At 40.2% G+C, this 22,840-nt stretch overlaps 1 long non-coding RNA gene across 2 annotated transcripts in view; it reads left to right on the top strand.

Annotated features, from left to right (window-relative positions):
- Positions 1 to 22,286, top strand: part of LOC109265379 (uncharacterized) — a 72,271-nt gene extending 49,985 nt beyond the window's left edge. For both annotated transcript variants that reach the window (XR_002079154.2, XR_008419524.1), the window contains 4 exons: positions 11,835 to 12,042; positions 15,765 to 15,855; positions 20,376 to 20,538; positions 20,639 to 22,286. This is a non-coding gene — a long non-coding RNA (uncharacterized LOC109265379). The remainder of the gene's footprint in view (positions 1 to 11,834; positions 12,043 to 15,764; positions 15,856 to 20,375; positions 20,539 to 20,638) is intronic.
- Positions 22,287 to 22,840: the final 554 nt, after the last annotated feature.

Raw genomic sequence — 22,840 nt, 5'->3', positions numbered from 1 at the left:
ATATGCTAAACTGAAAATACTAATTAGCTAAGACAGATTGTTATTCAAGTCACATCGTGGAGCTTTCTAATGAAAGCCTGGATGTGTCAGGGTTGTATGATATTCAGACAGAAATGTCTATATTACATATGATTTCTAAATTTAATTCATAAGAACAGATGGGATGTCAGCCAGGGTTCTTCCGCCTTATTCCAGTATTAATGTGAATATTTGACTCAACTGGAAATATATTCATATGTTTTTTTGTGAAGAAACTCATCATGTGCTTTGGTAGTGTGCCAGCCCTGCTCATCCAGACTCATCTATTTCTTGACCAATGTATTTCCAGATTACATCCACCTACTGTCCCAAAGATGAAGATAAATAAGCCACCTTGCAAATTTAATCACATCAACTGATTAATTTAATGAAATCCAATAGTAGGAATGTTAGTTAAACAGACAGCTTACAGTGAGTAGCATTTTAGGGGGTGTTTTCTTTTTGCATCCCAAATAACCACTGCTAATAATAACTTGATCATACGATTCTTAAGAAGCAATGAGCAGGTTGCAGTGCTAAAAGGTAAGTTCTCATTGCCTTCCTGTTGTCTCATCTTCAATCATTTAAAAATGGATAGCAAAGCGGCACTTCTTTTCAGGTGCCCAGTTTTAAACTATTATAGCTTTTACTGTGTCTTTGATTCCCATTACCTGTGTCCTAAAGCATGACCTGCTTTGCTTAAGGTTTCTCTCCAAAGAAAGCATTAATCTTTCACTGTCTGCTGTGGCACTCAGCGCTCCTTAATGGCAACGTAACTTAGAGGTACCCAAAGATTAGAGTACAAATCCTACACATCATATTGTGAAGAATAATGGACCCATCCTCCCTTTCCCAAGAGGCTGAATAACTGTGCTTAATACATAATAAGTCTCCTCTTCCCAAAGGCTGCGAAAGTAAGGCCTCTTGACTCAGACTTAAGAGTTTAAGATCCCTTATTAGATATTTTAAGATGCCATGAGCAAAATGGGGATAATTTTCATGATGCAAATTTGAACATAATTATAGTTTGGCATATTTAATTTAGGTGTAAGTGAGAGTTATAATTACCAAAAATTGAATTATTTCAATTATGCTAATTTCTACTCCCAAAGTTTTGTGTCACTTGGGTTCTCTAAGATAGGTTTAGATCCAGCAAAATTACAATGGAATCTATACTAAAAATAAGGAATTTGTGGAAATGACTCTGCTCTCATTACTTTTTGGCCCCAGAAATGTTAAAGTACTATTAAAAGGCCCAGGAAACCAGGAAGTGCTTGAAATAGCTTAAATCACGGTGGAAAAGGGGACTAGTCCTGCTTGGGCCGGTAGTCTTCCATTTTCTGTATCAATACCAATGGTAGCATGATTGCTATTTGCTGTGTAATCAATGAAGCTAATCCCAGTATTTTTAAAATAAAATGTGTATAATCATTATGGTAATTTAACAGTGTGCTTTGAGAAATCACCTTCAGCATTGTCTTGCCTTTGTCATTCTAGCGTTCGTCTTTTCAAAAATGCTTAGTGCAAAATTCCTTTATTTTTTTAAATGTCTCTATTTTTTGAGAACTTGGGAGTATTGTATTTCCCAGTAGTTAAAGGTAGTAGTTAAAGGTATCCCCATGTTCTGTGCATAGTCTCGGGAGTTCACTGTTAAAGAACCAAAATGTGTGTGTATGCACGTGTGTGTACATTCATTCATAAAATCGCCTAAATGGAGACATGAATGTAGACATTATAGTCCACCCACCCGTTTGATTGTCGGGTGCGTTTACCTTTGTGCTGCTGTGTTCACTAAAGCAACTGCTAAATAAATATAAGTCTTCTTTCAGAGCATAGATAAAAGAAGAAAAATCCTCCCTCCCAAGTTCAGCCATCTCTTCTATTCCAAGTAATGTTTGGGGCACTCTTTGCTCGCCATGAGATTTCCTAGAGATTTCCTAGATATCCACAACCCAAAAGTTGTGGGTTTTTTGTCTCTATGTGTAGATGTGAACTTGTCTTGTGTCAGAATCTTTTCTATCATCTTTGTTGGCAAATGTTAGCCTTTCTACACAGTAACCTTAAAATAGGAAAACAGGTCAGTGATGTGAAAGGTAAACTAGAGTTACGGAGTTTTATCAGACATTCCAATGAATTGTCTTTAGGCAAATCACTTAACCTTGGTGTGCAAATTAGTTAATTTTAAGAATAAATACAGCTATCTTTCTGACTTATTAAGGATTTATCACTTGTGCCCAAGGTTCAATAGATCTGTAAATGAAGTGTATGAATCTTTTCTTTGAACTCTAATTGGCATGTGGGGGAAGCAGGTCAGACTGAGTTAAAGGCTGAGAGACTTAATCCTTTGAAGAAATTTTGATTTAGTTTTATTACTTCTAAGTATTGCTAATGTATTCAAAGACTAATTTGACTCTTTGACGGCTTCATGTATGCTGGTTTCTTTTCAAAAGGGTAGACTGTAGACTCCCTGAGGGATATCTTTGGCTTCTTTGTTAAGCCTTCCCCTGTACCTTCACATATTTCTATCACATGAAAAATGGTATGCACACAGTAGGAGCACTCAGGGTACACCTTGAGTGAACTGTGGGTGCCGATGAGTAAAAGTCATGGCCATTAACCCCTTTTATAACTCTCCATAAGTTATAAGATTGTGAGATTGTAAGATACTATATATTACCTGACCCAGAGGTAATAAACCCTCTGAAGATACATGAAAAACTTTTAAAGATATATTTGGAAAAAGTTGCATATTTTTTATCAGTTTATATTTGGTCAAAGGAGCCCTAACATGTTACAAGGACAGAATTCATTTGAATTTGCTCTTTGAGAGGTATAACATATGCTACACTTGAATTAATGCAAATTTCAGATGAATAGGATTTGACTTGGTAAGCAACGCTTTGTAAATAGGGAGACCTGAATGTAGATTTGGCCTCTGTCACTTTAGCAGTGTGACTTTGGGGCACTTCTTAATTCTTTTGGGCCTTAGTTTACCCATATGCAACAGAGAGATAATAATACCTACTTAAAGTGGTATTACGATGAATAAACCACATGATGTATATAAACACCTTAACTCAATGCCAATCATCAAGTTGACTCTATAAATAATAGATACAATTATTTTATAAAATACAGTAGCTCTGCATCAAAAACCAACAGAGATAGAGAAATTTTCTTAATGTGGCATTCATTAACTCTTAAAGTCTTAGGCAGTATAGTGGTTCAAATTTCCCACCAGTATATATAAAAGCGCATTTTGTCCCAGGTGTATACGTATGCGTATGTGTTCATACACATGCACATATCATTTGCATAGAAAGAATGAAATTAAACATCTGGCTTTTCAAGGTATGTTGTACATGAATATACCTTCCTTCTTTTCTAATAATTTCTTACAGCTCTGTAGCATTTCATGCTCAAAAATTATTCTGTACACATTATCATATATAATCTTCACAGTACTGAGATAGGACAAGTGACATTTCATTCTTCTTTATGAATGAGATATGCGGAGATGTGAAGGGATCTACCCAGTGTCTCTTACTACAGTGAGGGTCAGGGAAGAAATGAAGATAGGAGAAAACGTTCAGAGACTTTTTGTGGACTGTTTGGAAAAAAGAAGCTAGTAATGCTGTTTTCTCCATGCAATATTAACAGAGCAACGTCCTATGAAATATTACTACATTTAAGTATAGGGCCCAGGGATGAGTATATTGTGAAATCCAGGACATTATCCAGGTTTTGACAGGTGGTGTGGAATTTGTTTCTCCTCGATAAAGATGTATTAAGAAATTCTGACTCATTGCATTGTTCACGACAGTTAAAGATTATTATTTCCACTGTTACTGCTAGGGTTTATATGGAAATGAGGCGAGCCATATTTTGAAAAGCTGGGACCAGGAATTTGGGTCTCCCTTAGGCCTGGCCAAAAGCCCAGAGGTCGAAACATGGGTGTGTGTCTAAGGATTTCTTAAGAAATTAGCACCGGGAGCCAGATGTTAGAAAAACCTATTCTTCCTTCATATAAGGAGCCGGTAATAGGAAACAGAAGATGACCCAAGGAAAATCATTTCAGTCATTTATTATGTGTTATGTTGGGTTACATTATTTCACTGATTCCACAAATATCTTATAAACACTTTGTATTTGTGAGGTATTGCAAAAGGTACCGTAGGAATATAGAGAGTATAAGACACAACTTCACCTTGAATAACTACCGCATTATTATATACCTACTATTACAACAGGATATAGTTTAAGTGGCAGATTCTGCCTCCTTTAATTTTAAGGATATTAAGTGTTACATTTATTCATTCAACAAATATTAGTTCCTCCTTGCATTGGTAGTGGAATGCAAATATGGTCTGTGAAATTAGATGACCTGGGTGTAGATCATTGGTTCTCCACTAATTAGAGGTGGGGCAAATTATTTGAATCTCCAGCTTGCTTGTCTATACAATTGAGTTGATCATAATAAGATCAATATGGGGTTAACAATCATTATAAGGCGCTTCCCACCGTGAGGGGCACACACAGGTGCTATCATTTCATGAAAGTGAGTGCTTCTCCGCTCAAGGGATGTAAAAGTAGTTGGAGTGGAAATCCACACACCTAGGGCAACTGGAGATTTCTACATGGCATTTAAGTAAGTACAGTCTAACATGGTCAGACTCCATAGGTGCTGACAGAATTTAGAAATAGGAAAGGTCTTTTAGAGAAAAGGAAAACAATAGCAAAACTGTTTTCTGAACCGTGTGGTATCTAGATTCCAGCCATGCCGTTGTTCAGTACATACAGCCTGATGAGCATCTCCCTGGAGACCACTGTTAATTTGAGAACCTACAACATCTGTGTGGTTTAAATAGGACCAGAGCCCAAACCTACAACCACATAGAACACGATTTCCTATTCAGTGTGGTTGAATAGGACAGCGTCCATCCCTGGGCTTTGATCAATGAACTACATGGACCTAATTGATGCTGGGTTGTTGCCTTTTCAGACTGAAGGCATGGTAGAGTTTCGGTGTATGTGGACTCTTTCTGGGTTCTTATGTCCAGAAATTCCAAATTAGATTTTTGTCATTAGCTCGTCAAGCTTGTCTTAAGCCCACTTAATGAGGTCTGCCGGTGGAATGTCTTTTATGTTCTGTGGCCTTTATGCTTAGTCTCAGCTACTCTCAACTGTGGCTGAGAAGTTAATGAAGTCACCACAGTGCTCGCTTGTCTGCTGCTTTTGAAAACACACCTCGTATGTGTTTGGGTATTTAAATTCTGTTTTCTAGCTTTTAGGGTTTATATCCTCGTGGTGCATTCAAGTGCTATGGAAATAAGACCAGATGGATGTGACAACCAGCCATTCGGGAAATTACATACACATTACATTTTAGAAAACCAGCGTACATATGTCTATCTGGATGCGTTCATATGCTGGATTATTTTTGTTGCAGCCAAATGGTTGAGATTTCAGTGAGGCAGTTACCTAGAATGTCAGCTTGAGAATTCCTTTCAGAGGAAAAGCAGGGTCCGCAGTGAGCTGTTTTGTCAAACACAGTGAACGTGGGGACAGAGTTAAATGTCCTGTTGCATTTCTCTACCTCACTTTAGTTTTCTCCAGAGTACTCATCAGTCCAGACATTATATTCTTAATTTCTTTACTGCCTACCCTCCCCCCGATTCAAGGAGAGGAAATTCTTCTGCTTTGTCTAATACAAGCACTAGCTTGCCACATAGTAAGCACTCTACATATGATAATGAATAAATTGGCTATTGCTGAGATAATGAAATGGTATTTAATCTCCCCTTGTGCTAAAAGCCAGCAGAACGTGGAGGTTTTCTTTTGTCTCTGAAATGACGAACATGTAATCGTGAGCAATGGTGATGATGGGCATGATCGTGCCTGTCACTTGCTACGTGCTAGGTACTGGTCCAAGTGCTCACAGACCTTTTGTGTGGAGGCTGTTTGTCTCCCTAGCTTGTGGATGGGGAATCTGAAGCACAAATACTCTGACATGCCAGAGCCAAGATTCAAACCCTTGGGCCTGCTCTTCTACACCCCGTGTGTTGTCAAAGGCTACTTTTAGGGTTTGAAAATAAGTTATCTCAGGAATTTATGCATCCTTTCATTTAGCAAAAATCATCCCGCAACTATGATCTATTAGTTCCGTGCTGTTCTTAAATACGCTATTTCGTGCAAGTATTCCCCTTGTACTCTAAGAAGTAGAAATGTGTAAAGGCAGTCACTTCTCTTATTTTATATTACTCTCTCCATTGATTTGCCCACCTACTTGGCTCTTGTGTGGAAGGGGAAAAAAAATGATGATAAATGCTGTAAACAAATACTCTGGGTTTCTATGCCAGTTAGGATATTGTGTTAACAATCCCAAAGCATATTGTCAAGCTAAACGGAAAAATTGGTACTGGGGATTCTACCTTGGCTTACTCATGGTTACTCAAGTTTCATTCTTACTGACACAAATGGGGATCGAATATTCAAATTTAGATCTGAATTCCAAATATATTAAAGAACTTTCAGCAACAAATGTGTCTGCCCAATTGGGGGTGGTTAAATTAAGATTAAAGATTGGTTTCTGTACCTCAGCACAGACCTCCCATGGTGGTGTATGCTTTGTCCCCGGTGAGTGCCAGAAGAAACGGAGAAGACAAATAGAATTGTAAATCCCCTACAAATTGGTGAAATCACCTCCAGACACATAGGTCATCAGGAAGTGGACAGTGTATAGCATTCAATGACTAATAAATCTTCAGAAGAATGGCAGTTTTTAGGGATAATTTGTGTAGTGGGGGAACAGTGTTCCATAGGAAGAGGGACCATATCCTCATAAGAATTGGGAATTTTGTTCATGACCTATGCATTTCCCTGAAACCTTTCCTATTGTCCATCCACACGGCCACATTATTTTACCAGTTCATTTTTCCGATACTTCTTTCAGTCAGTCCAGATACCCAAGTCAGTCTTCCTACATTCCTTCTCTTAAATTTATCAGTTCCATGAAATCCCACTCAAAAATGAAATAGCCTTATTTGGGGCTTACATAACTCTATTGATTCCTTTTATATAATATGCATTTATATGTTATACATTCGTGATATTACCTAATTTGGTAGAATATCAATTCCTTGCCCCTACTGACTGAATGAGATAATTCATGCAAAATATTTAGCAAATTAAGGACATGGTAACAAACCCCAATAATGGCAACCATTACCTGTAAACATACTCAAATACATTGGAAGAAACTTGGAGAAATCCATTTTAAACAAGGACTTTGGGATGAACTCATGATTTTTTCCGTTCAGGGTCAGATAAACAAAATCATAGGTTTCTCTTAAATTACACTCCAGGACTTTATCTCCATACTCTCTCTAGAATGCTTCCTTATACCTTCCATTTCATACATTATGAAATCAACCGGTCCTCATGTAACAATCGTCATCATCATTATCATCATCACCATTATAACCATTTCTCCAAAAAACACTTAACAATATTTACAGAGTACTTTACACTTTATAAGGTACTTCCCTTTGTGTTTTCTTCTTCCCACAACCCTCTGTGGTTGACATTGCAAGTACAGAGGAAACAAATCACGTTGCTAGTGTAGGACAGATCTAAGATTCAGAGTCTGATTCTCAGATTGCATATCACAATGATGAATGGGAGATCTGTGCAAAAATTGTACTGCAGACAATTTTTAATAACACCTGCAGGCATATCTCACCTTCAGAGAACAAATTTTGGAAATAATATTTTTGAACTAATCAGTGATTGAGCCTGACCTTAAGGAATGTAGACATTCTCTCTTGTATGTCTCTAGTTGGTGACTGTGGAAAGGGTTCTGAGACCTTGGTTTCCAGCTGCCCCCAAAGCTCTTGCAGCAGACAGAAAAGCAAGCAGGTAATCAGGGTATAGAGTTAAGAACATCTGCTTTCTTATCAGGACTGTAATGTGACAAGGCCAGAAGTATGACGGGTTATGGCATTTTTTTTAAAGACTTAACATTTTTAGAGCAGCTGTAGGTTTACAACAATATTGAAAGGAAGGTACAGAGACTTCCCATATACCCCCAGCTCCACACATGCACAGCCTCCCCCGTTATCATCACTTGCTAGAAAGGTACTTGTTTTCTTTTTTTAACCAAGGATGAACCTACATTGACACATCATAATGACCCAAATCCATAGCTTACCTTAGGGTTCACTCTTGGTGGTGTACATTCTGTGGGTTTGTACAAACAGCATAATGACATCTATCCATCATCGTAATATCATACAGAGTGTTTTGTCACCCTATAAATCCTCTGTGCTCTGCCTCTTCACCTCTTTCCTCACCCTACCTTTGGCAAACACTGATTTTCTTTCCACGTCCATAGTTTTGCCTTTTCCAAAGCATCATATAGTTGGAATCAAACAGTATGTAGCCTTTCAGATTGGCTTTTTTCATTTAATAATATGCATTTGAGGTCCCTCCATGTCTTTTCGTGGCTTGGTAGCTCATTTCTTTTTAGCACTGAATAATATTCCATTATCTGGATGTGCCACAGTTTATTTTTCCATTTACCTGCTTAAGGCCATCTCAGGAGCGTGGGTCATGGATTTCGATGAAGAAAAAATTCTAGGGATGAGCAAGTCTGTTCATTAATGTGTCTAATACTGCAATGTTACCAGGACTCCACATAAATATGTCTAACAGCTTTACAGCGAGAGATAAATGAGGCATGGATGTTTACAAATTATTTGTGTCGTTGGATGGGATGAGAAATGGGAATATGCCAGTTTCCTATTGAAACAACAGTTCAGCAGTTGACAAAACATTCCAGATAACAGGAAGGACTGTCTGTGGGTGCAGTGTGAGTGCTTAGTCACTGCCAGGTAAGACAGGTAATGGAGGCAGATGATTAAATAGAGCTAAAGGAGATAATGCCTCAGCCATTATTATTATTATCCACTAATTATTGCTGTTTCCACGATATACCCCAAATGTGGGTGCTGTCTTCATCCTCGAAGGGCTTATATCTGGGGTAGACGAACAGTGCTATTTTTGACTTGTTTTCCTAGTCATTGAGAATATTCGAAGAACATACTTGAGGGTTGGTGGGAGATTTAATGTTTCACATCTATGTTTTTAATTGAGGAAATGTTAGCGTCAAAGTAAATTTTGGAGATTTTGACTATTTTGCTGTGGTGGCAATGAAGAGAAAATATTTTGACCACATATGAAACAAATGAAGAAAAGCTTACCAACCGAATTTTAAAAATAACCAACGAAGGGCTGATTTGGAAGGTTTATTTTTATTTTATCAAGCCCTAACAGAACTCTAAGTTCTGAAAGCAGAAACTTTGGGGAGAATGATTTGGGTGGGTCGACAAAACAGAAAAAGGGTACAGAGTTTGCTGGAAGGAAGACAGGCCTGCCCATTCCCTGCTACTCACCTGGAAAGGTTTTAAACTCTGAAAACAACATAGAACAAACACATCTGCACATCATTAGCATTAAAATAAGGTCCTGTAAGAAGTCAGAATATCCTTTGGGAACAAATTGGTAGAGTCTCAAATCCTTTTCAAATTGCAGAAGAGAACATGTTTTACCTTACCATCCTGTGACTGGTAGAGCCTTGAGAATACCTTGTGTATACATATGTATTTATTTGATTTGTAAAACAGGCCCTTTTCCTTCATAGCCAGAGGAGCCATTCCCAGAAAGCGTGCAGGCAGTCAAAACATTTTCAAATCCCAAAAGCCAAAGGAAACTAGCTTTTGGTTTATTTACCGGGCTTTGTCTTTCTAAACATTTTCTTTTTTAAACTGGCCCTAAAAGGGCAATAAACTAAGTCCCTAGTAGGCCTGAGAGGAGAAAAAAAAAGATAAAGATTAAAGGACATTCAGCAGGAATGTCCTGCAAATGATGTCTGCCTCAAGATGTATGGTCAGTGAGATAAGTCTAAACAGAAGAACAGTCTAGGACAATCTGTGCTCTCACAAAGCAGCTAAATGATCTCGGCAACATGCTTATCACAAACTCAACCAGGTAGCATATTTGTCAAAAAAAACTTACATGAGGGTTTTTCTCCATCCCAATCTCATTACTATGTGTCAGCAGTGCATTAGGTATTGATGAGGAAATATAAACATTCAAGAAATCGAGTGGTATTTTTTTGCTGGACATGTAGCGGTTGACATAGAAGCAGGTATTAGAAAATAAAGGGTAAGTTCAAGATCTGTGTTCCACAGAAAGAGAATGAAGTGACTTAAACCAAGTTTGGAGTTTCAAATCTCTACAGAATTCCATATTTTGTAAAGAATGAGTCCTTCCCCTTTTAAATACCAAGAGACCAACCCACACAATGTTTAAGTAATTAGCTTCAATCAAAAGTTCAAAGTTGAAAACAAATCGAGAAAATCGAATGGTATGATTGGCAAAGGACCCTTTCTTAGTGTCCTAAATGCTGTACTGAAGCCTTCAAAAATAACTAAATACTATAAGAACTGAAATAATATAGATGGGGGTGCAGATGTAGGGACATTGACTGTGTTATGACAGTCCAGAAAGGGGCTTCTTCAGGGAATTCACCCGGATCAGATACTTTAAGGTGTGGTTGGATCCCGTAGATCCAGAACAAAACATCATATTTTGTGGCATCTCTCCTTAATAAATCTCTTTAGACCATACATTCATCTGCATATGTGCAAAGTGGGGGTGGGGAAGTAGGCTTACCAAATCCCAGAATTTAAAATTTATGGAGTTTTCACTAAAGCCATCGAGGAGAGAATAGGGCTACCTTTACTGAGTCTCTGCTGTATTCCAGGTATTTATTATTAACCTCTACTTGTCACAACTATCTAGAAAAATAGATAACACTATCACTATTTTTAGAAAGAGAAATATGAAGCTAGTTGTGTTTAAGGAACTTTTCCAAGGTTACTCAGATCAGATTTTTAAGTGAGAGTTGCTTTCAAAGCAACTGACACCAAACGTGCAAGCTTACCACCTTGAGAGGCTGTACCAACTTGAAATTTAATCAGGTCACCTGGTGGCTCGGTCTGTTAAGCATCGAACTCTTGATTTCGGCTCAGGTCATGATCTCACGGTTGTGAAATTGAGCTGGGTGTGGAGCCTACTTAAGATTCTCTCTCTTCCCCCAACCCCCCCCCCCCCCCGCCCGCCCCTCCCCCACTCTCTCAAAAAATAAATAAATAAATAAATAAAAATAATCAGTGGTGGTTTTGGTCCATGGTTAACAAACGCAAAGTCCTGACCCCCTTTTCACAAAGCTCCTTGGGTCCTCTTGATAATTGAATTACCAGGCCTGGCATTTCTTATGCCATCTAGGGAAAGATAGAAGGGTAGCCAAAGGAGGGGGAAAAACAAGAGAAAGAATATTGGATCTGTCTGCTTGGTGGTTTCTCTTAGAGGAAGTAAAAGGAAGACACTTCTTTTCTTCTCTTTTCTTTTCTTTTTCTTTTCTTTTTTTTTTTTTCCTGCCTAAAAGGGAAAGGGTAGCATGGGGTAAAGGTAAATAGAGAATAGTGATGTCGTGACAATGAACCAAACAGCACAGGAGAATTGGTTTGGGGGTAATTTCTCCATCTCCCTGATCATCACATCCTTCACTGAATGAGAGAATATTCTGTTTGGCTTTCAGGCTGAGGTTGTCATGCAAGAAGTGTATATTAATTTCACATTTTCTCATAACTTTCTTTTGAGGATAACCATTTTGGTTTTCTGCTGTTTATTATTTCAAAGGCATCTATATGCTAATATATCTTATGCTAATTATTTTCATGTTTTCCCCTTAGGTTATGCTTCATATCACCCACCGGGGAGGATCATCTCTCATGAAAACTTCCAAATTTGATTTTGAAAATTATTCAGAAAAATTTAAGCCACACTATCTCCCACTGTAGGAAAGAATATACTCTGGAGGTTCCTATAATTCAAAGAAAATGGACTGGGATAACATTTGGGTTTGCATGCCACCAAAATCCTCTCGAGAAGGACAGCCAGGTACACAAAGCATTTAACATTGTGACATTGAAGTGTTGGAAGAATAATTAAAATAAAAATCTAATAATGTTTTTTTTAGGAATTGCTAAACGACTATGTTTGATCCAGGGACGAGAAAGGGAAAAGCTGTTTTCATTCTCTTGGCATCTGAGGTGTAACTGCTTTACTGCTATAAATACCATATTTTAATTGTGTGTCATCACTTCTTAGCATCATTGCTGGAAAGTTCATTCTAATAATATTAATGCCTGAAGCTGAGTTTCTGCTTAAAGAAAGAATCCGGTAAAAGAGGAATTTCATATAATTAGCTAGTTTGATGTTTTCTTCCAGCTTTTTCTTTACAGTGTTTTGTTTTTGTATTTTGTTGTACTTTGTTTTGAAAGTAGGTTGCAATTTTGTAAAAAAAAAAAAAAAAAACATAGGAAATTAACCAATTAACCTGTCTTAAAAATATTTTTTCAGGCATTTTCTTTGGAAGATAAGCAAGGCCTAAAGAAATGATTTCTCAACATGAGATATTAAAACTTAGATCACTTTGGAGGGTAGTTTACATGTCTCCCTTGGTTAAGAATTAGACCCCTCTTGTCCACAAGCACTGTCAGAGGCACAAGGAAAAGGCACCCCTCCCCCCCCCCCCCCCCCCCCCCCCCCGTTTCCCCAACCTCTGCATTGTGCTCTGTCCTGCTCAGCACTTAAGGAAACCAAAGAATCAAACACTGGGGGGGCTTCATACTCCAGACTTAAGTTCATTTTGTGCCCCAGCCCCCTCTTCACCTGCTCTTCTCTCCACCTCTCGGTTGCTGCGCCTAATTTCATTTCTATTTTCTAAATGCTTTCACTTGGAGGCCTCCACAATGACTTCATTCTGGCACCTCAGCTGCTGCTCTTTTGCCTCTCGGCTCATGTGAATGCCTCTTGAGCTCCAAGACAGCTGTGTCAGGAGGAGAGTTTCCTTTGAGGGTGGGAAGAAAGGTCTCCTTCTGCAAGGGTGCCGGACAAGCAAACGCGGCTCTCCTCCAGACAGGGGGGTGCTCAGAGCGCCCCGACTGAAGACAGGTGTAGACAGGTACCTGGGCAGCGTGTGCTAGGACTGCAACCAGCATTTCACCATGTACAGTCATCACGTCTCCGTGAACAGGGAGAACCAGGGCTGGGGATACATTTGGTGAACTGGTTAGAAAAAATGATCGTCAGTTAAAGGTACAACAACAGTTTGTTGAAACCTGGCTATGTTCAGTACATTCTAATGAGATAAAAGACCTACCGTAGTTGATGTGCTAATAAGCCTATGCGACCCCTCATTCTTTTCTTCTCGTGCCACTTATTTGCCCATGACTATAACAAAATAGCCACACGTCTCCCCTTCTAAGATTGTGTGCAAAGAAGGATTCGACCTCAGTGCAGCCCCAGCTAAGAAGAAACTTTCTCTTCTCGCTCTTCTCTGAGCATAATTCAAAGACAACTCAAATAGAAAAGCAATTTGTGTGCAATTAGGCTCCAAAATTTATTAGGTGGAGGTGAACCATGCAATGCGATTAAGGAGGCTGCTCTGAGTATCTTATTCCCTTCATGTACTAAATTCCATAAGGACAGGAAAGAGATCTATCTATCAACAACTGTTAGCCTGTAGCTCTGGAAGGTGGCTGCATTTTGTGGACTGTCAGCAAATACTTGGTGGGCATGACTCAGTCTGTATTAGCAATGAAACTTGGTTCAACAACGCCCCAGAAATGCTGTGTGACCTGCGAGGAGTCGCATTCCTGGGTCCTGTAATGCTCATGGGGCATGCTTCAAAGCACAAGGCTTCAAATAATAGGGACTGGCATCACATAAGCCTGGAGTTGAGTTCCACATCAATACCTTCTAGTTTTCTGACCCAGATGAGTTTCTTGATCTCCTTGAGCCTCGTGCTCCTCGTGGGTAATATGGAAGGGGAAAAAAATTTAAGTTAGCTGTGCAGATTGAGTGTGTGGTGCCCACACCTAGTAAATGCTCAGCTAATGGTCACTACTTCTTTTATCATTATTATTTTTACTAGTTATACTACTTTTAGGATTGTTCTTCTTATTATTAATGACATTAATGTTTGGGTGAAATGTCCAGAATTTTTCCTCATAGAGAACTTAGGTAGTGGGGGTCAGGAGATACACACGTGAGATAGTGTTTTTGCTATGAAATGAAGATGTGGAAACCTCGAGTTTCAAGGGTGATTCACCGGAAGCCTCTGTACCATCACAAAGTGTCCGTAAACACTTTTTGTGGTTAAATCTACCATGTTGCACAAGGTAAAAATAATTTTAAATCCAAGCAAACGGTACTGCTTGTATCTAACCAATGCCAGACATTCAGGTAATATAGGAAAACAAGTCACTTGGAAGATAGATATTTTTATCCTCCCGGCCAAGAATTCAAATGTCCAGCTAATAAAACTGGCCTTTTCACTTGTCTTTGGGGAACCTGAGAGTATGAAAAGCCATTTTGTGAGTGGCTTTTTCCGTTGCTGGTAGCGGTGGTTGTTGATTGCAGGATACAATTTGAAACTCCTGAAGGTTGTGAGGCATGGCATGGATCAGGACGAAGGCTTTCTATAAGAAAAGCCATCTTGCTGATGGAAAAGTCCTAGTGAGCTGCCAGGCCATCTTTGTGGAGCCGGAACATCGTAAGAAAGCCTGCGGTTAGGTCTGTAGGCCATTAAAAAGTTTCAGCCTCACTACTAAACAAGAGAAGAGTCAAGAGTCTTGCGTTTGCCTCAAAAACACACGCCCCTCACAGACAGAAAAGTCAGATGTTAATTAAGCCTTTGAAGGGTTAGAGTGGATCATGCCATTCCATATCAAAAAGTCAGTTTTGACTTCTAATTGCATGCCAAAACCAACCAACCAACCAACCTGCAAATGTATTTGCTAACAAAGGTTCTTATTGCACACAAGTCACATTTAAAGTAAAAAGACAAATCTTTGTTTCTTTGTATTTGGAATGGTTCGAAGCCCAACAGAGCCTTCACTGAGTCTATATTTGTATGTTCCATTTACTTTTTACCATTTCCTGTGGATTTCCTTCTTCATGAAGCCATCCCTCAAAGGAAATGCTGACAGTAAATTAATGTCCATACCTTGGTATATTTTATGGTGTTTCATTTTAAGTATTCACACTTGGATTCGAGTGCAGCATCCTTTACCTTTGCTCAGCATAGAGTAGAGGCTAAATAAATAGCAATTAAAAGAGACAGGCTCTCTAAAGTTACAGCAATATTTCCCTAGATTTTCTTTTCATTCTGTCATTCTTCTGTGAAGTTCGTGTAATTTGTCCTCAAATGGGCAAGATTTGGGATTGTTCACAGTCACAAGTGAGAGAACAAAATAAGAGATTTTCATTTGTAAGATTGCCTTTCTCTTATCTATTGGTCTTGCCTCCCAGACTGTCTGTCTGTCTCTGGAAAGCAAAGTCAATAAAAATGATTAGAGCTGGCATCTCACAAATGTACACCCTTAAACCATGAAGCAGTAATGCTGTGCAGGAAATATTTTTCTGACCTTTTCAAATTGCATCCAACTGTCTCGGGAATTTCTCAGTGACTAGAGGTAATAAGGTTCAATCCGTTTTACTGGCTGGCTTCAAATTTAGTTCCTCCACATCTCTAACTTATCTATTCTTTGCATCTTGGCTCTGGCATCCATGCAGCACAGAAATCCATGCATCTAATCTTTTCTCCCCCTTCTCAGGTTTTGCTAAAGGATCACACTGTGGAATCTACAACCGTGACAAACTTCTGCACTTACTGCCCCTTGAAAAACAAAATATTGGCATGGGAAGGTTAGTGGGCATGTTGTCTTTTCGGAAGCCCTTGTTGAATGTAATTAGCTTGTAGATTTCATCCCTGTCCTACACCACAGTTTTTACCTACGTGATTTATGCCTCAGTAATCTTCATTGTGTGAAACTTTTCCAACTTAACTATATCACAGGCACTCTGTAGAATATTAAAGGGGCAAACCTATGCGAATTTCTTTTGTGTTAAATTTTGATTTTTTTTTTCTGCGAGTCCAAATGCAATGGGCATACTCTTCACCAGCAACCTGCACCCGCCCCCAGTAAGGACAGGAGTCATCCAAGTGTGACGCGCTAAAAGGCAGCTGGGCCGCCCCCTTCGTCACCATGTTCCCTGAAGGAAAACAGAGAACAGAAGCTGGGGACACGTTTCTTGACCTCACAAAAGTGTTGGATGTCAGGAAGCCTTGACAAGGAGTTCAGAAATCTTGTCTTACTTTTCATATTTAGAGCATCTCCGTGCTGTGATTCTGGGGAGCTACCAGCGTTTCCTCGTTCCTCCAAATTCAACACACACTGTTGTTCCCACCCATCGCCTGCGCCCTGCCTTCTGCGGCGGTGATTAGAATCTTGGCTGGAAGTTCCTGTGGTCAGTGGGGCTTGGAGCCTCTTTCTGGAGCCTCTCTCTGTTCATGGGCAAATAGCCACCAGGAGGAAGAAATCTTTTTGAAGTTGCCCTTCTAAGAGTCTGTGTTTGCTTGTACACTAATTGTCAAGTTTGATCATCATAAGATAATTGGCTTTATAGAAATGAGATCATTTCAAACAACTCTATTCAGAAAAAAAGTTTAAAAAAAAATAAGTTTAGAGGGAAGAGGATGAAGAACAGGCTGGTTTTTTTCACTCACGTGCAGCAATGTGTTTTTTTTTTTCTTAAAAGAAAGTGAGTAGACTTATGCAAAAGCTCATCTTCATAATATAGCCTATTTTTTTTTTTCATTTGACAAAACAAAAATAATGGACTTGGTGACAGTTGAAAGAAAAGATACAAAGTATGTTTAAGAATGGGTGTTTTTTGAAGTTGCTATTTTGTCATATGAAACTCAATCCATCTTGCTACTAGATGTTGACCTGGAAAGGGACAACAGTCCTCATGTTATCCCTTTACAGCCTGGGTGTGGGTAGCTGGTATTTTGTTCAGTAAAGACGAGGTATTCGGGCAGTTTTGCAAAGTCAGACTTACCCACTGTTTGCCGTGCAGGGCAGTGTTTTTACCACCAGCCGGGGCAGAGTGAGGGCTTCCCAGGGTGACAGTCGCTTGAATGGAACTGTGTGGTGCTCCTGACGGTGGTTCATGTAGGTGCGCATATGCCTGTGTGCACGCGTGCAAGCGCGTGTGAGGTGCCCAAGGTGTGCACACGAACTTGAGTGTGGCATTGGAAGACACCAAGCAGCTCCAAAACCAAGTGGCTTCTCAGCTCTGCCTGGGGACCTCAGGGTCTCAGTGGATTGCAGACTTTGCTCTGCCCAGGAACCCTCCCAGAACAGAGAGGGGGCTCGGCCTGCGGGCTCAGATTATTGTACAGTGGGCACCTCCTGTTTCCCGTTTCTAAGATCTTTCCTACCGTCGGGACCTGGAGGTAGAACAAAATCGGTGTCCAGCCCTTCCACTGCAAGTGTAAAGTGACTTGAATGTGGTGGGACAAAGGCATGAGGCAGCGCGGGGCTCCATTTGCCATGGCTTGTTTTGTTTTGCTGGGTAGTCTTAGAGTTGGAGCGCGATTGGGGAACGAAGGGGGAATTGCCAGGTGGAGAGGGTAAGGGGGATGAGAGGCCTGATTAGCAGTGCGGTGGAGACTAATTACTAGTCCTTCCTTATTGGGTAACTGCTATTTCCTGGGTGTGGCCTGCATCGCTCAAAACCACCCTTGCTCTTCCGAGGCCCCCCGGGAAGACGGGCTAACTACTCGGTTTACGGGGGGGGGGGGCGCAAAGTGAGGCGTGAGACCGTTGAAACGGAGTTTGTTTCTGAGCGGCAGGGCCATTGTATGAAGAGAGTTGTTTTTACACGGAAAGGAAGGAAATAACTCGTACCCAGTGGGCTTTGACCTTTCCTCTTCCTCTTTCCCCCTCCTCTGTCGCCTCCTTCCTCCTCTCGCAGGGCTTCTCCTCCTTTTTCTTTTCTCAAAGAGAGAATCAAAGGAGACCCAGCTGCTGAAACGCCATCCCACTGTGCCTCCTGCGACAGCGCATTCTTCTTTTCGTGCTTGCTGTTCAGCTACTTACTTGTTTTGAAAGTTTGATAAAGGGCGCCGAGTTCTGCCTCTAGTGGCTTCTATCATTTTCACATAAGGTAATTTTTATTACCTTAAAAGAGTACTACAGACGGCAGAAGATGGCGATTACAGGCTGTCCTCACAAGTTCACATTCTGCCCCGCCTAATCTGCCGTTCGTTCGTCCGAGTTAATGATTTATCGGGGTGAAAGAATGGATTGAGGGAGGCAGAGACGCAAAGGTATTTTTGTGAGTAGCCCAGCAAAACCTGTTTCTCCAAATACTATGTTTCTAAATCAGGATTGAACTCCTTCAATTAAGGTCTCTTTTCTTCTTCTATTTGCCTCACATATCAATATTACAAAAATAAACATGTATGATTGCCGAAGCAGGCTTGTTATTGTGGCCTTGGCTCGATGGAGATGTCGATGCCCGAGGATTCAATTTCGCTCTTACAGTGATAACTAATACGCTCCAATTTGTTTCTCGGGGAAGGAGCTTGGTTATTTATTCCAGGTAAACTGGGCTGCTTCTGTTGCCACAGCATGGAGTAGTCCCTGAAACTGAGGCTGGCCACCTGATGGGGCCTCCTTTGTTCCCAGGCATATCAGAAGACAGAAAGGACTCAAATCTTCACCAGGCTGGTAGAATCTCAAAAGCTCAGTCACCACCGTTCACTGCAAATATATCTCTTCCTAGAGTGGGTGTTCTGGAAATTCAGACTGCATCTCACTTGCAATAAATAGCCCCCTTTAAAATTTCAAACAGAACCCCACAGGAAAAGCAGCATGGCTTTAGATGGAAAGATGATTTCAAGCTCTCTCTCTCTCTCTTTCTCTGAGGTCTCTTGAATATGCATGTGATCCCAGCCCAGAGTTCTTCCAGGAAAATCTTTATGTTTGCACAGGTCTCCTTCGATTCCCACTATCATCCTTATTGGAAATAAATCTAAATAAATCAAAATAATCTAAACAAGGATAAATTGTTCCGAAACTCTCTGCCACACACAGTTCATCTCCCACACTTTGCTTTCCATTACTGCTGAGGGAAGGGAAATGATGGCATCAGCTTTAAATCTATAGATTTAGTAGCGGGCACCTGCCTGTGCCTCTGTGATATACTGGCGATCTCCACTTATTGTTGGGGTTGCGGCAGTATTTATTTTTCCTTAATTGGAACCCCACGGATACCCCGTGGGATTTCCTCCCTTTGGCTAGACAGTATATCCATATAGACATAGAGCATAGCCACCGTGGTCTACTGTAATAGTATAGTCAGAAATATCAACATGGGGATCAAAATTAAACCAACACCTGGGCTAATGGAGTTTCTAGACTGGCTTTTGATATTATTAAGAAGACACCATTTTTCTCAGTGTTTATCTTTGGAGTTAAAGCAATGTCAGCAGAAATTCAAATTGAATATGCTTTATCACGATGTTTCCTCTTCTGTTTAATTCTTCATCGGGTTGCTTCCAGGGGTGAGGGATGACTGATAAAATTACCAAGTACCCCACGTAATGGACAAGTAAACAAGAAACACGAGAGGTTTGGGCACACTATGTGAAAACGTTACCCTTTTATTATATCTTCTTCCTTTTTAAGTGAATGAATATGTTAAGATCAGCTTTACACAAATGCTTTGAAAGCTCAATTTTCTTAAAATTACATTAATTACAGTGAAATTAACAAGTAAATCCCCTTTATGTTAACTTAGTGTCAAAACAGGATTCATCACCTTGGACATCAGAGGGCCCCTTCATTGTCTTTATTTGTGCTTCCAGCATTTGCATTTGCTTATCCCTTGTGCTATTTTTATTTTTGTCATTGGAGTTCATGAAGACTTAATCATCAGCCCTCTAATTTTCCAGAAAAAAAAAAAAATGTTGATTTATTGAACTGACTGCCGAAAAAGAAGAGGAAGACGAAGATGAAGAAGATCAATCTGACCTTGTAGGTTAATAGTAGGGAACAAAACACATTCATAATTAGAAGAGAAAAGGACTTTCCTTGTTCCTTCCAGTTTATAATAAAAAGCCCCTCGCCAAAGTGTCTTAGAAAATAATGCATTCAGACTGAGTCGAATTACCGCCTAGCAGATTCTATTTATCTGTAGCTTAAAAAGCAGCTGCGTTTTTGTAAAAAGCAATGAATGTGGCAGTCCTACTTAAAGGTAGGAGAAAAAGAACACCCCTTGTTTTGTAATAAGGGGATTTTCAATTTAAAAGAGAGAGCGAGCCTGTTGTGTGAAGTACGGTTATTACATTCACTGTATTCTATCTCACCCACCAGGAGGCTAATAATGAAGGGCCGGGGAAGGAGGCCAGTGCTAGGAGGGTTATCTCACTGCCTCAGATGCTGGATAAGTCGAAGGAAGCAGAATCGCTTTTGGATGACATTCAGAAAGGCCGGAGTGATTATTTGGGAGAGAAAAGCCTGCCTATTCTTTTCCAAGGTAAACAGTTCATTTCATCCGTCAGCTGCACGTTTCGATGTAAAAATATGTTTATGTAAAGATATCTATAAAGTTTGCCTTAAAAAAAAAATCATTTTAGGTGCGTGACTGTTCCCCTGGCCTGCCCATCCACTGATGAATTATTAGCAACGTGCCTTAGACAAAGGACGCACGGGAGCCCCACCACACCTAGAGCCACGCTTTGAAGGATCTGCCAAGCTCACTTTTAATCATGAGAAAGAAATTACCCACATGGAGTCAGCAGAAAATGAGAAAGTAGAGCTCGTGCTGCGAATAATTCCAGCAAGTGCCAAGGGGCTAGTTGAGGAATGGCTTCATGAAGTGAATATCTTTAGCTTGTACTTAGGGTTTGGTTAGCGTATAATCATTTTCTCTTTTAGGAGCGTTGACTATCCTCAGTGTCTTTCCTCACTAAAGAGTGCTCAGAGCATTCGTCAGGATGTTGACAGATTTAATATCAGTCTCGTCCTTGTTGTTATTTACTATGACTAATTTTACATGTGCAGATATGCAAAAATCAATTTAGGCGGAGAGGCGCTCCGGAGCCAACGACTGTTAACCGCTGTATGTGTGTGTGTCTCGCTTGCGAGTGGATGTCCAGTAATTTCTGTCTCTGTGTGTGTACGTGCCCTTGTTCTTGTCTTCTCTCCGTTGTGCCATAGGTTGGGAGGTTTGGCCAGCCAATGCCTGCTCAGATGTGGTCTGAGGCTTTCATTTGATTTTTGGACCAGGAAAAAAAGAATGTGTCACATCATGATTAATGGTCAATCTGAATTTTCAATTCATATGAAAGGAGAAGGGGGAGGAGGATATGAGCCCAGTGATGAGACTAACCTTTTCCCTTTGGGAAGAGCATGATTCAAATTAAACATCACTTTCAGTGTGAAATTAGTTTGAAGGCTTCTTTTTTTTTCTCCCCCCGTGCCTGGTTTAACTCCATGGTGGCTGCTCCTGCAGAGAGGACCCTTCCATCCGGCCTCTGTGCCCGAATCTGTTCCCAGTAGGCCATAGTTCCTCTTCTTTTGTTTTATTTTTCTAAAGACCAGGTCCAAGAAACCAAAAAAAAAAAAAAAAAAAAAAGAATATTTTACTATAAAAGCATCATTATTCACAAGATAAGATTTTCCCCAAAACATGTTATTTCTTTGTGTCCCACTTATGTTTCCAAAAAAGAAAAATAAATAAACAAACAAATAAGTAAACATGTAAATAATGTTCTTCTTTTGAGGATAATTTTGCCAGGGAGGAGGAAAAGGGAAAGCGAGGGATCCTTTCCAAAGACCTTTGAGTGCCCTCTGTTTTATGCCAGTTTCTGCTAGCCGAGTGAGCCACATTGGAGAACAGCAGCCCCAAACCCCAAGCTTTCTCTCAGTTCTCTAGTTCCCCACGTAACCGAGTCACAGGATCGCCATGTCAACCTGCAGCAGCTCTGGCTTCAAGCAAGCATATGCCGGGACAGTCTGAAACTACCCTTCAGTACCTACCAGAGACTCAGGCCCAAGCTTGTAGAAAGAACCCACTGTCCATGGAAACGCTGGGCCGCTTGCCCATCTGTGCACATTCTGGATGCCACAGTTAGGCGTCATCAGGATTTGATGTTCCATTGATGCTTTTTCTGGAATTTGGTGGCTTGTAGAGAAAGGACAAGTATAGAAAAGGCCAAGAGACAGGCTCGTTCTTCCATGTCTTTTCAAAAAGAAGATGCTAGGGCTTTGTAATCCCTTTCCTACAGGAAGAGAGGTGTGGTGGGGGAGGGGAAGCAGCTGGGTGGGTGAGGTAGGGGAGGGGAGGCAGCTGGGGGCAGAGGTAGAGGTGGAGTGGGGGAGGTGGAAGGTGGAGGCAGATGAGCAGCTGTGTTTATTTTAATACATATCATTTAACCCTCACCTAAAAACAAATTGGAGAGGTTTGGGAGTGCATTAATCTGGACCCAATTAGCATGTCTTTCTCCTTCAAAAGTGCAACCTGAGATTAATGAATATAAAGTAGAGTTTCAGATGCAGTGCTTAAATCATTTGCATGTTTCATGCATGATAATTGAATTTATGTATGCACTTCCTATCATTTAACTATTTCCAGTCTCCTCCCTGTGATTCACACAAACCAAGATTTCATTACAGTAACCTCCAGGTGGAAATAACTTGCCTAGACCTTACTCCTAATGAGGAACTCAAGTTCTTGTTTCTTTTATTTGAATTTGAATCATACGATATTTTTTTAAAAAGCAGAGGGAAGTTCTTATTAGTCTGGGACAGTCTTTTAGGAGTTGGTAAATAGGCAT

The sequence above is a fragment of the Panthera pardus genome, unplaced genomic scaffold (assembly GCF_024362965.1).
Source record: "Panthera pardus isolate Hobbes unplaced genomic scaffold, ASM2436296v1 HiC_scaffold_6, whole genome shotgun sequence".
Taxonomy (NCBI): domain Eukaryota; kingdom Metazoa; phylum Chordata; class Mammalia; order Carnivora; family Felidae; genus Panthera; species Panthera pardus.
Note: the sequence above shows the minus strand (reverse complement) of the source record. Positions and strands in the feature narration are given on the sequence as shown.